Below are 18976 nucleotides of genomic sequence, written 5' to 3'. Positions count from 1 at the left end.
TTTTTATTCCTCTTTAGGCATGAATAAACAATGCAATTGATTTGTTTTTTAATAAACTTGTTTTTTAATGAAGGTAGATTTGTTTCTTTATTGCTTTAACTAAAAAAAAATCAATAAAAAAAAGTGTTCGAATGAAAAAAAAAAAAAATTATGACCCAAAAAAATGCATTTGAACATTTTTTTTCTTTGATTGAAGTGAATTTTTTTTAATTGAATTTTTACCTCCGCCAAGGAGGTTATGTTTTTGCCAGGGTTTCTTTGTTTGTCTGTCTGTTTGTTTGTTTGTTTGTTTGTTTGTTTGTTTGTTTGTCTGTCCGTTAGTGTGCAACATAACTCAAAAAGTTATGGACAGATTTGGATGAAATTTTCAGGGTTTGTTGGAAATGGGATAAGGAAGAAATGATTAAATTTTGGTGGTGATCGGGGGTGGGGGGGCCCACGGGGGGGGCCACTGAGCAGCCTTGGCGGAGGTTTGCGCTCTCCGAGTGCTTCTAGTTTTTAATGAAAAAAAAAAAAAAAAAAAAAAAAAAAAAATATATATATATATATATATATATATATATATATATATATATATATATTTATTTATTTATTTATTTTTATTTATTTATTTATTTATTTATTTATTTTTTGGTTACAGCAATAAAAAAACAAATCTACCTTCATAATTTTTTGTGGAGTTCCAAAAATGTCCACTCCGCTGAACACCATGTGTTTAATTTTTGAAGGAAGGAATGCAAAATCAGAAAGTGATATACTGTGTGAAAACTATAGAAATCAAAACATTTTTAATGCAGCTAATCTGATGTTTTCTCACATTTTCTCATATTCCCAGTTTTTATTAGCAATTGATTTACACTCAGACATGTCACTGTAGATCAGGTTTATCAAGTAAAGCAAAGTTATAGTAATGGTATGAATGTCAGTGTATGGGATGGTGCATGAGCGTCCACTGTGTTGGCTGATATGGAACTAAAACAACAAAACCAATGAATATACAAGAGAACAGCTGGAGAATAGCTGTCCACTGTAGTGACCACTATGCATGAAAGGGTTAACCAGCCAGAATCACTTTAGGAAGGCTTCTACAGGGTGTCCCATAAGTCTCCATACATAGGAAAAATAAACGTTTCTTGACATAAACCATTTTTATTTATATAATATGCTCTATATGACTGCCATTTTGTCGGGAACACATTTCAATGCGTGTCCTCCACTGCTGAAGAACTATAAAGAAGAAATATAAAGAAATACATGTTAGAACCATATGTATTATGTCTCCTATGTATGGAGACTTATGGGACACCCTGTGTATATCAATTTATAGTTAAACTAATAAAACAACTCTTATACATGTTGGAGAGTCATGCCTAACTGATTTTTTTTTTTTTTTTTACATTTCAGACTGACTGAATAGGGCTAAGATGCCAAGACAAAAACCATCCAGGGGTGGAGGCAGGAAGGCCTCCTGGGGAGTATTCAAAGCTCAGATGAAGAGAAGAAAGCATGTTATGTTTGATTTTTGACAGAAATTAAATGGTTAAATCAAGTAGTGCATAGGCGAAATTTCATGTTTTTTTGTTTCAAGCACAAAAGATTTTGCATAAATGATTTCAGATTCAGATTCCTGGGAAAATTTGACCCTAAACTGATATATTTTCAGTCCATAACCAAAAACTTGAATTTTTGCCCTTAATGTCACTAAAATCCAACTCAAACTTTGAACCTTGTCATATACATTATTTTGGCTGACTCTGTATTTAACCATTTATGCAGGTCATTTACACAGTTTTCAGCTGATTTTGACATTGAATATCAAACTAAAAAAAGAGAACGTTCATATAAGAAAACACCATTGTTCTCGCATGAGGCCCACTGTTTTGTATGACAACAGTTAAAGGCTCCATCCATCTATGAACTGAAAAAGACTCGCATTAAACTGAGGAATGTCTTTTGTAAATGTAGCTGCAGTGAACCTAAATATCCGACTTTTAACAATATGACACATGTTAAGTTTGTGTACAGTGCACCTGAAAATACTTTAAATCACTGGAGGTTTCTATCCCGTAAAGAACTAACAGCATACACAGCTGCTGAGGTCAACCGCAGTCTGTACGTATTTGCATTTTTTTTCCAAATTGGGATATGTGTACATTCTGTACTTTTCTGTTTCCTGCCATCTGGGACGCTCATTTGGCCCAAGAGCAGAGAAGGAACCGCTGGAAAGCTAAACACGGGTTCATCGCAGGAGTTTGTTTCTTTCTATCGTAGAGGTCAAAGTATCTCATGGCAGACAAATGCCAACGCAGTCGAGCAGAAGCAATAACAAAAACACATTCGTTTGTATCATGTTGCACATCTGCGCATGTATAGGCTCAGTATGACTTGTAGGGAATGTAAAATGGGACGCGGGTGGGTGTGAGTGTGCATCTAAGCATGTAAAGAAAGTACAGGGTGGGGAAGCAAAATTTACAATATTTTGAGGCAGGGATTGAAAGACAGTGTATGACCAATTAGTTTATTGAAAGTCATGAGAATTTATTTGCCACAAGAAAACTGACATAATAGAAAATGTTTTTATTCTATGTGTCCTCCTTCTTTCTCAATAACTGCCTTCACACGCTTCCTGAAACTTGCGCAAGTGTTCCTCAAATATTGGGGTGACAACTTCTCCCATTCTTCTTTAATAGTATCTTTAAGAAAGTCAACATTGCTGTGTGATGTTCTATTGGTAGCATGTTCTAAAACGCCCCAAATAGCAGAATCCAGAGGGTTTAGATCTGGGCTAGAAGGCGGACATAAACATGATTCCCAAAAATTGCTAAAGTTGGATTTGTTGCTGTTGTCAACATGTGTTTTGGTGTTCTTGTGTAAGATTTTAACTTCAAATCATATTTTACTGCATTTCTAACGGTCTTGTTGTCTACCTCAAGTTCAGTTGCCATTTTTCTCATGGATTTGGTTGGATCCTTTAGGATTTTGGATTTGAGAGCTTTAATAAAAGCTTTGGTACGTTTTTTGTTGCTTCCTCCACTTGCAGACTTTCTCGTAATAGTTTTGCTCATAGTCATTCTCTTCTTTCCATTATAAACAGTCTTTATGGACACTCCAACTATTTTTGAAATCTCCTTTGGTGTGACGAGTGCATTCAGCAAATCACACACTCTTTGACGTTTGCTTTCCTGATTACTCATATGGGCAAAAGTTTCTGAAAAGGTATGGATAATAGTGTTAGGTATGATTATGACATCAATATATGTTTGGTTTCAAAACAATTGATGTAGTGCCTGCTGAGAAAAAACAACTAAATGTTCATTGTAAATTTTGCTTCCCCACCCTGTACAGCTGGAATATACACCAAATATGTAAATAAGATTAACCCATAAAGACCCAGTGCAACTTCTTTGCAGTTTCCAAATGAATTTTTTTCTCTATTTAACCTTTCTTGAGTGATTTATCACCATTTATTCTAATATTATCCTCTGTATTTTGCATTTTTAAGTGCATATCAGGTATTTTCCTACATTTAATTTACTGAACATGTAGATGTGCATAAAAATTTTAATTAAAGTTGAGGGTTATTATATCAGAAAAAGAGAAAACTGAAGAAAAGGTGACTTTTTCAGCAAAGATATCAATAACTAAATGCAAACCAAGCATCTCTATCCACTGTCATTGATCCAACTCCATGAGTTTTACTGGTGAATCAATGTTGTAGAACAGAGATGTCAAACATGTGGCCCGGGGGCCAAATCTGGTCTGCCAAAGGTTCCATTCTGGCCCGCGGGATGAAAGTGCAAAAATGAACCTGAACAGTCAAGGCTGTCAAAATCATTTTGGTTCAGGTTCCACATACAGACCAATGCAAAGTTAAAAGTAAAAAATAACAACACAATAACCCATAAATAATGACAATACAAATTTTCTTTGTGAAAAATTATGTGGAAAAAATTTGTGAAAATATTCACATTTCCAAAACTATTCTTTCACAATAAAATGCAAATAAATACATGAATAAAAACAAAGATGAACAACTGAAATGTGCAATTTTAACAATATTCTGCCTGTTACTAAATGTTTTGTGCATTTATGGATCCACTGTGATCTGTAGTTGTGTTAATAATAACAGATGTAATATTGTAGAAATTGTTCAAATTTTCTTTCTCTCAGACTTTCTCCTAATAGTTTTGCTCATAGTCATTCTCTTCTTTCCATTATAAACAGTCTTTATGGACACTCCAACTATTTTTGAAATCTCCTTTGGTGTGACGAGTGCATTCAGCAAATCACACACTCTTTGACGTTTGCTTTCCTGATTACTCATATGGGCAAAAGTTTCTGAAAAGGTATGGATAATAGTGTTAGGTATGATTATGACATCAATATATGTTTGGTTTCAAAACAATTGACGTAGTGCCTGCTGAGAAAAAACAACTAAATGTTCATTGTAAATTTTGCTTCCCCACCCTGTACATGCATGAGCGTATGTGTTGATTAAAGTCTGTGGTCAGCTGCACATGCAGGGCACTGGGGCACATTGGTTCAAATGATTCATTCTTTTCACTTTATGTAACTCGTCTTATGTCACCGAGTTTTAGAAAGAGTAGAATCTGCAGCGAGCCCTAATATGCACATGTAAACAAACACAGCAGGAGTTAACATAGACGGTTTAACATGATGACAGATGGGCAGAGACAGGCTGATTCTTTCCAAACGTAACAAAATGTACCTCCCAGCACACAATTAACGTCATTTATTTGGTCTCTACATAAAACAATGTGGCGAAGCAGCAATTTGTGGTTCCATGAGTGGAAATACCATGTGCAGTAGTAACTTTCCCAGAGTCCACAACAAACCCTGGATGGGAAACGACATGAAACAGGATTCAAAAGGCTTTAGAAGAAGCTGCTATCAATCCTATTATAAAAGTCTTGGCTAGAGAATTGCAATTTTTTTGTGTCTTCTAATGGATATTACAGATCAAAACCAGAAACACATATTGATGCTCTGTCAAAAAGCAGATGTCAAACATTTGCGTGGGAATTGAGTGAATCTCTGGAGACAAACTGGGGTAAAAAAGGAAAAAGATTCTTATTCAAAGGTTAGGGTTAAGGTTAGGGTCTCATCAGGGCGTTTTTACTCACATATGTTACTTGCATTAACATACTTGTGCTTTATTTGGGTGTTTCTATTTTAACCAGCTGCACATTTCCTCTTTACATCTCAGAGGCAAATATTGTACATCAGCTTTAGTTACTTTAACCCTTTCATGCATGAATTATTGGAACCTTAGTCAAGATTTTTTTTTCCCCTTAGTGTTTTTAATCCTATTGAGGCATGAAAAAAAACAAAACAATGTGATTGAAATTTTCTTCAATTAACCTATTTTTCATGGAGATACAAAAATGTCCACTCAGCTGGACGCCATGTGTTTAACCCTTTCATGCACGAATTATGAGAACCTTAGTCAAAATTTTTTTCCTGAGTGGTTTTATTCCTCTTAAGGCATGGAAAAACAATGCAATTAATTTTTTTAATGAACCTATTTTTCATGTAATAAATACATTTTAATGTATTTATTATTATTATTATTATTATTATTATTATTTATTTTCTTTTCCCTTGCTCTTTTTTCTATTGTCTTTTTACCTCCACCAAGGAGGTTATGTTTTTGCCAGGGTTTGTTTGTTTGTTTGTCTGTCCGTTAGTGTGCAACATAACTCAAAAAGTTATGGACAGATTTTGATGAAATTTTCAGGGTTTGTTGGAAATGGGATAAGGAAGAAATGATTAAATTTTGGTGGTGATCGGGGGTGGGGGGGCCCACGGGGGGGCCCATTTCCAACAAACCCTGAAAATTTCATCAAAATCTGTCCATAACTTTTTGAGTAATGTTGCACACTAACGGACAGACAAACAGACAGACAAACAAACAAACCCTGGCAAAAACATAACCTCCTTGGCGTGGTGGGGCCCACGGGGGGGGGCCACTGATCAGCCTTGGCGGAGGTCTGCGCTCTCCGAGTGCTTTTCTAGTTTTTATATATATTGTTATTTTATACTGCACTTATTAATGCTGTTTAAACATGGTTGTTAATATTTTTTATAATTCTCATTCTGTCTTTTCATAATTTTTTTTCAGTGGTTGTTTGTATCTGTTCATGTCTGGGTACAGTTATGTGTTGTGTCATGGATGAATGTTGTATAGAAAATCAAAAATCTCCTTCCTGTATAGTGAATGTCTTATTCATGTTCTGTTATTAAGAAAAAAAGACCTTTGAAAGAAAGAAGAACCTATTTTTCATGGAGTTACAAAAATTTCCACTCATCTGGACGACCATGTGTTTAATTTTTGAAGCAAAGGAATATGTATTTAAAACACAATATCAGAAAGTGATATACTGTGTGAAAACTATGAAATAAAAACATTTTTTGATGCCGCTAATCTGATGTTTTCTCACATTTGATCGTATACTAATACTAGTTATTACTCATTTCATGAAGAAAAAATATATATATTAAAAAACCTTTTTGTTTAAGAAAAGAACAGCAAAGTTACAGTGATGGTTTGAATTGCAGTGTATGGGATGGTGCATAAGTGTTCACTGTGTTGGCTGATATGGAACTAAAACAACAAAACCCATGAATATACAATAGAACAGCTGTAGAATAGCTGTCCACTGTAGTGACCACTATGCATGAAAGGGTTCATTTTTGAAGCAAAGAATGTAATATCAAAAAGTGACATTCTGTGAGAAAACTATGAAACAAAAACATTTTTAATGCTGCTAATTTGATGTTTTGTGTGATTTTAACATACACTAATACAAGTTATTACTCTCTACATGGAGATAATATCTCTAGTTTTTCATATTTTTTATGAAAGGCTCGTTGGTAAATTTACACATTTTCATGTAATTTCACTTTTTTACACTAAAACAGAGGAAAATTTTGGCATTGTCGTTATTTGTATGTTTTTATGATAGTATTTTCCTAATCTGACCCACTTGAGGCTAAAGTAGGGCTTTATATGGGCCCAAAAGTAAAAGGACTGACTGTTAATATTTTGAGCGTAATTTTTGCATTTTACAAATTCATCCCACGGGCCGGATTGGACCCTTTGGCGGGCCGGATTTGGCCCCCAGGCCATATGTTTGACACCTGTGAATTAAAGGGTGAAGTATTCTGTTATGAGTTGTGAATGGGTTGTCCTCCTTATAAAGATTAACAGACTCTTAAAAACTACTTGAAGTCAGTGGGAAAAGCTTTGTCAAAAACCTGAAATGTGGCCTGTTTTGGTAAGTGCATGAAAAAAAGGACTTTTTGGAGATATATGTCTCTCACAGGAGTGGAAAGCTACAAAACTAGCATGTATTTGTGTTTATTAACCCTTTCATGCATGAATTATGAGAACCTTAAACACAATTTTTTCCCCGTTTTTTTTTTAATTTGCCACCACCACCCCTCTTTGGAGGACAACTTTATTTTTAATTATACAGGAGTTATTTTCTTCTGTTCAGAACAAAAGAAAATAACCCCTGTATCATTAAGATAAGAAGAAAAAAGAACAAAATTACAAATATTTAACTATTTATGTTTAATTACAGCTTGTGTTTAAGTAACAATCTCAGACTTTATATTTGCATGTTCATCCATTCCTTGCTCGTACACATATACATAGAGGGAGGGCTCATATAGAGGAAAGTGTACAGGGTCAGGATGAAACAAGACAGTGGTTCCTGTTTAGGCATGAAAAAAACAATGCGATTGACATTTTTTTATGAACCTATTTTTCATAGAGTACCAAAAATGCCCACTCAGATGGATACCATGCATTTAATTTTTGAAGCCAAGAAACACGTATTTACTGATATACTGTGTAAAAACTATGAATTAAAAATGTTTTTAATGCTGCTAATTTGATGTTTTCTCATATTTAAACATACTCTAATACTAGTTATAACTCACTTCATGTTGATAATACACACACACCAAAAAAAAAAAAAAAAAAACATGTCGTGAAAGAAAAATGATAATTACAGTCTAATAACAATCAGCAATTGCTTTACACTCAAACATGTTACAGCAGATCAGGTTTATCAAAAACAGCAAAGTTACAGTAATAGTATGAATTGCAGTGTATGGGATGATGCATAAGTGTCCACTGTGTTGGCTGATATGGAACTAAAACAACTAAATCCATGAATATACAAGAGAACAGCTGTAGAATAGATGTCCACTGTAGTGACGATGATGCATGAAAGGGTTAAATGAACAGTATATCAAACCAAGTGTATATAAAGAAGTGATAATGAGCTTGATAAATAACTACTGCAGTAAAATGCAACAGAACATACTGTAACATTAAAAGTATGAAATTTACGCAATGTATATAGGATTTTTAGACGTAGTAGTTTATTTGCAGGCCTTGTCCCTGGTTACGAATTGAAGAAACATTAACCCATAAAGACCCAGTGCTACTTTTGTGGCAGTTCCCAAATGGATTTTTCTTTCTATTCTACAGTATTTAATCTCTCTTAAGGGATTTATCACCATTTATTATAATATTATCCTCTGTATTTTTGTACTTTTTCAGTGAAAATCTACAATTTCCTATATGCAGTTTACAGATCATGTACTTAAATCATCATTCTGATATCACAGTTGAAGGTTATTACAGCAAAAACAGAGAAAACTTTTTTTTTTTTGTGATCAAATTTTTATTTTCATTTTCATTTCATTTAACAAATGAAGTCCAGCAGAGGTATTTCAGCAGATACAATATTACTGGAATGGGTTCTCAGAACAAGAATACCAACAGTGGGCCCAAGACATAAGATGACATGGGATACCATAGAACACAGTGATAGTATGATGATAAGAAAAGAAAAGAAAAATAAGGTTAATTACACACTGAAAAAATAAAAATGCATACATAATCTACAAAAATACACACTCGCACACACAAAACATACAGACACATAGAGACACACAAACATATGTAGACAAGGAAAAGGGAACTTGATATCTAGCGGCACTAAGGTGAGAAACCCAGTGGCAAAATTAACTTATAGCAGGTTTTTCGCAGAGTCAGCAGAGCTACACCAGATGTATAGAGTGCTTTCATTTGCACCATTAACCTTTTCATGCATGAATTATGACAACCTTAGTAAAGATTTTTTTTCTTCAGTGTTTTTATTCCTCCTTAGACATGAAAAAAAACAATGCAATAGATGTTTTTTTTCATGGAGTTACAAAAATGTCCATGCATTTAATTTAAAGTAAAGTAAAGAAATGTGTGTTTAAAAGCCAATATCGGGAAGTACAGAAGAGGATTAGGGCCACTGGAAAAGACAACAATAAATTAAAATAAGGTCCAATATATGTATATTTTTAATTATTATTATGAAAAAAAGTCAGAATTCTGAAATTGGAAGTCAGAATTTTGAGAAAAAAGTCAGAATTCTGAGGAAAAAAGTCAGAATTCTGAGGGAAAAAAAAGTCAGAATTCTGAGGAAAAAAAAGTCAGAATTCTGAGATTAAAGTCCAGTGGCCCTAATCCTGTTCCATAAGAAAGTAATATGAAAACAATGAAATAAAAACATTTCTAATGCTGCAAATCTGATGTTTTCTCCCATTTTAACATATTCTAATGTTAGTTATTACTGACTTCATGGAGATAACATGCAAAAAAAACCTTTGTGTCGAGCAAATAACAAGTGATTTACACTCAAACACGTTAGTGCAGATCAGTTTTATCAAGACCAGCTAAGGTACAGTAATGGTCTGAATGTCAGTGTATTATGGGATGGTGCATAAGCGTCCACTGTGTCGGTTGATATGGAACTAAAACAACAAAATCCATGAATATACAAGAGAACAGCTGTAGAATAACTGTCCACTGTAGTGACCAGTATGTATGAAAGGGTTAATTTGAGCCATTGAAAGCTCCAAGTATATGACATCCAAAAAGGAGAGAATCCAAGATTGGATAGATGGAGAATGAGGTGGCTTCCAGTGAGTTGCAATCATTTTCTTGGCTGCTATCAGTCCAGCAAAGATGACTCACTTTTTGAGTTTAAAAACAGAGAAAACTCAAGAAAAAGTGACTTTTCCAGTAAAATATATCTCTAACCCTTTCATGCACAGTGGTCACTACAGTGGACAGTTATTCTACAGCTGTTCTTTTGTATGTTCATTTTTTTTTTTTTTTTTTTTTTTTTTTTTAGTTTCATATCAGCCAACACAAGTGGACACTTACACATTATCACATACACTGCAATTCATACCGTAATTGTAAATTTGCTGTTCTTGATCAACCTGATCTGCACTAACATGTTTAAGTGTAAAAAAAATTGCTTGATATTGTTATTAGACTGTAATTAACTTTTTTTCTTTTTTAACAAAAAGGTGTTTTTTTGCATATTATCTCCATAAATTGAGTAATAACTAGTATTAAAGTATGTTAAAATGTGACAAAACACCAGATTAGCTGCATTAAAAATGTTTTTACACAGTATATCAGTAAATACATGTTTCTTTGCTTCAAAAATTAAATGCATGGTGTCCAGCTGAGTGGACATTTTTGCAACTCCATGAAAAACAGGTTCATGATTTTTTTTTTTTTTTTTTCAGCTGCATTGTTTTTTCATGCCAAAGGAGGAATAAAAACATTCAGGAAAAAAAAAAAAAAAAAAAAATCTTGACTAAAGTTCTCATACTTCATGCATGAAAGGGTTAACTGAACATAAAAACAAGAATCTTCAACAACTGTCATTTATCAAACTCCATGGGTTTTACTGGTGAATCAATGTTATAGAAGATGACAGTGTTTCCACGGTAACTACGGAGCCTCTGAACGTCCAAATGGGTCATATCTGATGACCATGAAAAGATGATAAACTGCATTTTACACCAATTATTTGCATGTATTCATAGGATTAGTGGATGAACAGGTATTAAATATTTTACATCAGTGGATGGTTTGAGTCATCAGTGGCTGTTCGGGTCTTTATGGGTTAACCCTTTCATACATACTGGTCACTCCAGTGGATTGGTATTCTACAGCTGCTGTCTTGTATATTCATGTGTTTTGTTGTTTTAGTTCCATATCAGCCAACACAGTGGACGCTTATGCATCATCCCAAACACTGACATTCATACCATTACTGTAACTTTTCTGTTCTTTTATCTAAATCAATTGTTAATTATTATTAGACTGTAATTAACTGAGTTTTTTGTTTGTTTGGTTTTTTTTTTTAACAAAAATGTTATTTTTTTTCTTTTTTTGCATATTATCTGAGTGAGTAATAACTAGTATTATGGTATGTTAAAATGTGAGAAAACATGAGATTAGCAGCATTAACCTCCTGAGACCCAGGAAAGTGAAATTTTTAGCTTTTTTCCATGAAACAATTGTCTTGATTGGAAACTTCATAATACAACAGGGGGTTTTTGTTTGTTTTTTTTTCCGAGACATTTTATTTTATTTTATTTTATTTTATTTTATTTTATTTATTTATTTATTTATTTATTTATTTATTTATTTATTTGTAATGGAATGTCCTTTACAATGGACAGATTTTTTAAGTAAAACTGTCAAACTTTTGTTCCCTACAGAGGACAAAAGGGCATTGCTGGGTTTCAGGAGGTTAAAAATGCTTTTATTTAATAGTTTTCACACAGTGTGTCAGTAAATGCATGTTTCTGAGCTTCAAAAATTAAACTTATGGTGTACAGCTGAGTGGACATTTTTGTAACTCCATGAAAAATAGGTTCATAAAAAAAAAAAAAAAAAAAAAAAAAAAAAAAACAGAAAAATCAATCACATTGTTTTTTTCATGCCTAAAGAGGAATAAAAACACTCAGGAAAAAAATCTTGATTAAGGTTCTCATAATTCATGCACGAAAGGGTTAACAAGGTATTCTTTAAAATGTGAATAACCTGAATAAATATGAACAACCTGAAATGTCTGAAGAACATTTAGTGCAATTTTAACAATATTCTGTCTGTCACTAAGTGTTTTGTGTCTTTGTAGATCTGACCTGTAATGCATTTGTATAAATGATAAGTCGAGGCATAATATTGATAAAATTTTACTTTTATTTCTTAACAAATTCCATTTTTTTCAGGTTATTCGTATCCTTTTTGTCTTTTTGTTTGGCATAATTGAATGTTATTTTTTTTTGCACTAAAACAATTTGGAGTTGTCATTATTTATTAGTTATCATGCTATTATTTTACTGGTCTGGCCCACTTCAGATTAAATTGGGCTGAATGTGGCCCCCAGAAGAAAATGAGTTTGACACCCCTGCTTTAGTTTATTACAGAAATTCAACATCGATACATTTGGAAATGGTTTTCACAGAATAGTAAGGAGGTGAAAAACTATAATCTTTAAAAAGAAAGAAAGAAAGAAAATTGACAGTATGACAGAACATTCTAATAAAAAAAAAGTCTAAATGTTTTACAAAATCCATACATACTGACACATCAGGACACAGAAGAAGTAAAGTAAAGAAAAAGAAAAGAAAAAGTCACTAATGCAAACACCAACTGAGCATCAAAAGCTTGGATCTGTGCTGAATGTAACAGAAAAACCCCACAACCATAACCCCGACCTCACCCTACATAATGACTGCTTCTTATGTTCCTTCAATAAAGTTCTTCAATACGTCGTCCACCACCCCTGAGTCCTCACAGGAAATCTCCCACATCCTTACAGCCTGATCTCCCTGCCTCAGCCTGCCGTCCTGCCTCATCTCAGAGGACTCCTGCAGGCCAAGAAAACCTGCAGGATTTCATTTACTTCATGCCATGTCACATCCAGTATGCAGTTCCTGAGGCAACAATAGTAAAACAGTCACCCAGGGGACCTCGGGTGGATAAACGGGCAGGTGTCAAGGCTCGAACAAATGAGAACAATATGCTGTTGTTCTGCACCACTAGGAGGCAGTCGTGTGTTTTTACCAAGACCTATGCAATCCTGAATGGAAATTTTAACTGACTCAAGGCAAATTTTACACCTGAATGCATAAATCAGGACATGTGTATCTGCCAGAAGGTTTGGTTACCCTCAAATTTGTTTGTGTGATAGGAGAAATAATGGATGTGATCATGTGGGAGCAAATCTGAAAATAAAAATGCATGAATTAATGACATTTTGACAGGAAAATCACTGGTGTAACTAATGTGGTTTTAGTTTGATTTGTGCTATTAAGCAGATACTGTGCATGTTTATTCATCAGCATCACCAGTAGACCTTTTAACAGCGTGTATTTATTTATTTTTAAAAAATTTTTACAGCAAGGAAAGCGCAGGTATAGCTGACTAGATTACACTGGTCAACAACAAATTTATTGTTGAAGTTTTTTGAGCTGATTTAGGATCATTTTGGTGTGCTGAATCCAAAAATCACATTAATTTTGCTCAATCAGGTCAACTTTCTGAACTATGCTGCATATTGGCTTTTTAACATTTTTGCTTACATTTATGGGCATTTTCACGTCATATGATACAAAATTCTTTCATATTTCTTGCAGTAAACGAGTTCTGAAGATTTTACTTTTGCCAATTTATGATTAACTCTTTCATGCATACTGGTCACTAAAGTGGACAGTTCTTCTCCAGCTGTTCTCTTGTATATTCATGGGTGTGGTAGTTTTTTTCGTTTTTGTTTTTTTTTTGGTTTTGTTTTTTTTTTTTACACGTCTTTAATAAAGTTTTGAGACACTATATATCTTTTCTGACATGAATTGGTAAGATTATGTAGATCTCTCCTGAGCATAAACCCCCAGAATCACAAGCCCTCCCCATAGTTGTCACACAATTTATCAGTAAATAAATAAATAAAAATTAATAAATGTATCTGTGCGTCAAAAATTAAACGTGTGGTGTCCAGCTGAGTGGACATTTTTGCAACTTCATGAAAAAAAGGTTCATAAGAATTTCTTTTTCATTATTATTTTTTTTCTGTTTTTTTTTTTTTTTTTTTTTTTATTATTATTTTTATTTTATTTATTTTTTTAAATGTATGTTTCAGAAGAAATTTTTCAATCACATTGCTTTTTTTTTTTTTTTTTTCATGCCTAAAGAGGAATAAAAACACTCAGGAAAAAATTTGATTAAGGTTCTCATAATTCTTGCCTGAAAGGGTTAATGTTTTTTTTAATATTACAGGTGAAGGAAATGGCTTCGACTAGAAGATCTTGCAAAAATAAGCCTGATGTATTCTGCTACATCTGCAGTGAATACACCATTGTACCTAACAGGAATCAAGTCACAAGTTTCATAAAGTGTGCTTACCAATCTTATTTTGGTATTAATTATTATATTTTGTGAGAAGATCAAATTTTTCAAAATCAAATTAGCAAAAAAACCTGACCTGATTGAGAAAAACAGATGTCATTTTTGGATTTAGTGGTGCAAAATGGTCCTAATTCAGTTGAAAAAACCTAGACAACTTGCAAAAAACATTTTTTTGTAACCCAGTGTAATCCATGGTTCAGAAATCACATTTCATAAAGACACTGAGGCTAAAGCACCTAAATGGAATGAAGGAAATGTAATAGGTTGCAGTATAAAATCCACATTTCACTGAATATACTGTACATTCCTGACACCATGCCTGCCAAGACATGAAACCTGCAGGTCCTACACATGCTGCATTTGATTGATTCCTTCTTTATCAGTTATGGCTGCCGTGCACACAGCATCCAGCGTGTTGCCTCCCTGCAGCCCTTATGTTTCACATCTCCAATTAACCAGAGTGACGTTTCAATCACAAGACAGTCATAAGCTCCGTTCACTAAACCTGAAACTCCGTCGCTGAGCTTTAAGCTGAAAAGGTCTTAACGCGGTTGCATCTCATGAAAACCTTATGATATCAAAAATGAGGAACATAAGGTGATGGTAGGTGATGGGATTCATAGAGAAGTCATTTTGGTGACGGATCCAATGGTAAAGTTTTACATGTGATGAACTATTACATGATGTGCTGTCATTTTTTTTTTTTTTTATATATACACTGTAATATGCACTGCCTGGCCAAAAAACAATAAGTCGCACATGCAATATTTGACTGCACCACCTTTGGTTTTGATTACAGGAGACATTCACTGTGACATCTTTTTTGCCACATAATCCTAACGTAGTGTCACAGTAAGGTTTGTGATATTTTTTCCATCCGTAGTTGTATTAACCAAGGTTATTATCGTTAGCGAAAACTAACGAAATGACAAAAACTAGAATTGTAAAAACATTTTGGTAACACTTTATTTGAAGGTCTAGTTTATAATGCATTAAGCGCACATTCATAAGACGTTATAATGCATTTATAATGCATTATAAAAGTCATTACAACAGTTTATGATCATGTACAACAACTTATACCAAAGTGACAACAGTGTTTGAAGGAAGAATCTCCAGTCCTGGGTTAAATAACACATTCTAACCATCATAACTCTAGCCACTTATAAAGACACAGAGAACTGCTCTGACATGTAGTTTCTGAAACTGAATAATGCCTTAGAAACATCAATAATAAGTTACAGGATGACTGATGGTATTATAACACAAGTATGATGACGTATGAGCAGTATCTGCTGGCTCTAAGTAAAGTGGAAGTCAAAAATTATACATCAAAGTGTTCTTAATAACTTTATTTTGCAAAAACAAAACATTAAAAGAACAGAGACAGTAAATAGAAGTGTTAGATGTTGCTTTGTACATAAATAAAAAATAATGTGGCGGCTCTAAATCTTTGTTAATTCAAACACATACTTTTTTTTTAATAAATATGAAATCCGTAAAATAGATGGGTATAGGGACCAGTGACAAAACCTAACAAAAGTTCCCCACCTAAAAAAAATAAATTCCTTCACACTGCTTTGGTATGGATGTATAAAACATTCTGAAAGCTGAATTTATAATACATTATGCCTACACTTATAATACTTTATTAACCTTGGTATAAATTGTTGTACATGATCATAAACTGTTGTAATGACTTTTATAATGCATTATAAATGCATTATAATGTCTTATGAATGTGCACCTAATGCATTATAAACTAGACCTTCAAGTAAAGTGTTACCAACATTTTTGTTAGTTGAAATAAATAAAAACTATAATTAAAAGAAAAAAACGATAACTAACTGAAACTGTATTGTGTGCTTACAAAACTAACTAAAACATATAAAAATTATGGACAAAATTCCCTTTGGTTTCATCTTTGTTAATGTCGGATTAATATGAAATCGATTTATTTTGCTCTAGCAATTTTAGCTAGCAGCACCGTGTGATATTTAACGGTCCGTCACTTCTCGTCACTTGTGGTTTACAGTCGTCTTCTGGTCCCCACTCTACCTGGAAACATGGAGATTAAAGTTGGGAGAAAGCAGCAGAGTCCTGTCTGGGGTTTATTCGAATTCGACGGCGAAGAAGAGAAAAGATATAAAGAAAACTAAAACTAAACTAAAACTAAGCATTTAGAAAATAACGAAAACTAATAAAAACTAGCAAACCTGCTCTGAAAACTAATCAAAACTAACTGAATTAGAGAAAAAAAGACAAAACTAAATAAAACTAAACTATAATGAAAAATCCAAAACTATTATAACCTTGGTATTAGCCCATGAAGGCCCAGTGTTACTTTTTTGTCAGCTCCCAAATGAATTTTACTGTCTATTTAACCTTTCTTAGGTGATTTATGACCATTTATCATCCAATTATCCTCTGTATTTCGTGTTTTTTCAGTGTAAATCTTGTATTTTCCTATATTTAATTCACTGATCATGTAGATGTTCATTAAAACTCAGATTAAAGTTGAGGATTATTATATCAAAAACAGAGAAAACTGAAGTCAAAGTGTCATTTTCAGTCCAATCTGTCATTAACTGAACATAAACCCAGTGTGTCCATCCACTGTCATTGATCCAACTCCATAGGTTTTACTGGTGAATCAATGTTGGAGAAGATGACGGTGTTTCCATGGTAACTACGGAACCTCTGAACGTCCAAATGGGTCATATCTGATGACCATGAAAAGATGACAAACTGAATTTTACACCAGTTACTTGCAGGGATTGATGAAATTAGTGGATCAACAGGTAATAAACAGTTTAGATCAGGGGTGTCAAACATGCGGCCTGGGGGCCAAATGCTAAGGGTGCCAAAGGGCCCCTGGGATGTTTTTGCCAAGTGCAAACATTCCACTGTCTTGAATTGAATTAAGCAAAAAAAAATAATAATAATTAGCTTGAATTAAGGAAAAAATCTTGAATTAAGCCAGAAAAAATCTTCAATTAAGTAAAAAAAAATCTTCAATTAAGCAAAAAAAAAATCTTCAATTAAGTAAAAAATATATTCAATTAAGTAAAAAAAATCTTCAGCTAAGCCCAAAAAAAAATCACATTTAGGAAAAAATCATAAATTAGGCCAAAAAAAATCTTCAATTAAGCCAAAAAAATCTTCAATTAAGTTTAAAAAAAAATCTTGAATTAAGCCAAAAAAAAAAATCTTCAATTAAGTAAAAAAAATCTTTCATTAAGCCAAAAAAAAAAAAAAAATCTAGAATTCACAACTTAATTTTTTTTTTTTTGTTTTAGTGCAAAAATAACATTAAATTCTGAAAATATTTACATTTACAAACTATCCTATAACACTAAAATATGAATAACCTGAATACGAACAACCTGAAATGTCTATACAAAATTAAGCATAATTTTAACATTTTTTCTGCCTGTTCCTCAGTGTTTAGTGTCTTTGTAGATCTGATCCATAATGCACATGTAGAAATGAGAAGTTAAGGAATAATATTGTTAAAATTGCACAAAATTTTCTTAAGTTTTTTAATTTAAATTTCAGTTTTTTCAGGGTTTTTTTATTTTTTTATTTGATAGTTTATAAAAGTAAGTATTTTCATAATTTAATGTTTTGTTTTGTTTTTTACGCTAAAACAAAGACAAAAAATTTGGAGTTGTCATTATTTATAGGTTATTATGTTATTATTTTTCTGGTTCGGCCCACTTCAGATCAAATTTAGCTGAATATGGCCCCTGAACTAAAATGAGTTTGACACCCCTGGTTTAGATCATTAGATGCTTTCTTTTTGGTGATGAATGTTTGGGTCTTTATGGGTTAATGATGCAAATTGCATTTTCAGTTCAGTTTAGAGCTCACTTTACTTTAAATTGTATTTTCACAAAATGTAAAATGACCTGTGACACTATCACATTTATTAGGAAATGTTTCAGACTAACTGATTCTATTGAATAAACTCTCTATAAACTGGTCTGCATCAGTGTTTCACAAATGGCCCTTTAATGTCATTTCACAATCCATTTATTTCATATCATTATCAATAGGTCATATCTGATGACCATGACGAGATGATTAACTGTATTTTACACCAGTTATTGACATGGATTGATGGAATTAGTGGATCAAGAGGTATTAAACAGTTTATATGTGTAGATGGTTTAGGTTAAAGGTGGATGTTTGCGTCTTTATGGGTTAATTTTTCATTACACTGGTTTACAAAAAAATGTTTTTTGCAAGTTGTTTAGGTTTTTTTAACTGAATTAGGACCATTTTGCACTGCTAAATCCAAAAGTGACATCTGTTTTTCTCAATCAGGTCAGGTCTTTTTGCTAATTTGATTTTGAAAAATTTGATCTTCTCACAAAATATAATAATTAATACCAAAATAAGATTGGTAAGCACACTTTATGAAACTTGTGACTTGATTCCTGTTAGGTACAATGGTGTATTCACCGCAGATGTAGCAGAATACATCAGGCTTATTTTTGCAAGATCTTCTAGTTGAAGCCATTTCATTCACCTGTAATATTAAAAAAAAATATATCATAAATTGGCAAAAGTAAAATCTTCAGAACTCGTTTATTGCAAGAAATATGAAAGAATTTTGTATCATATGATGTGAATATGCCCATAAATGTAAGCAGAAATGTTAAA

Source organism: Sphaeramia orbicularis, chromosome 17, assembly GCF_902148855.1.
Source record: "Sphaeramia orbicularis chromosome 17, fSphaOr1.1, whole genome shotgun sequence".
Classification (NCBI taxonomy): domain Eukaryota; kingdom Metazoa; phylum Chordata; class Actinopteri; order Kurtiformes; family Apogonidae; genus Sphaeramia; species Sphaeramia orbicularis.
This window is presented reverse-complemented; position numbering follows the sequence as displayed.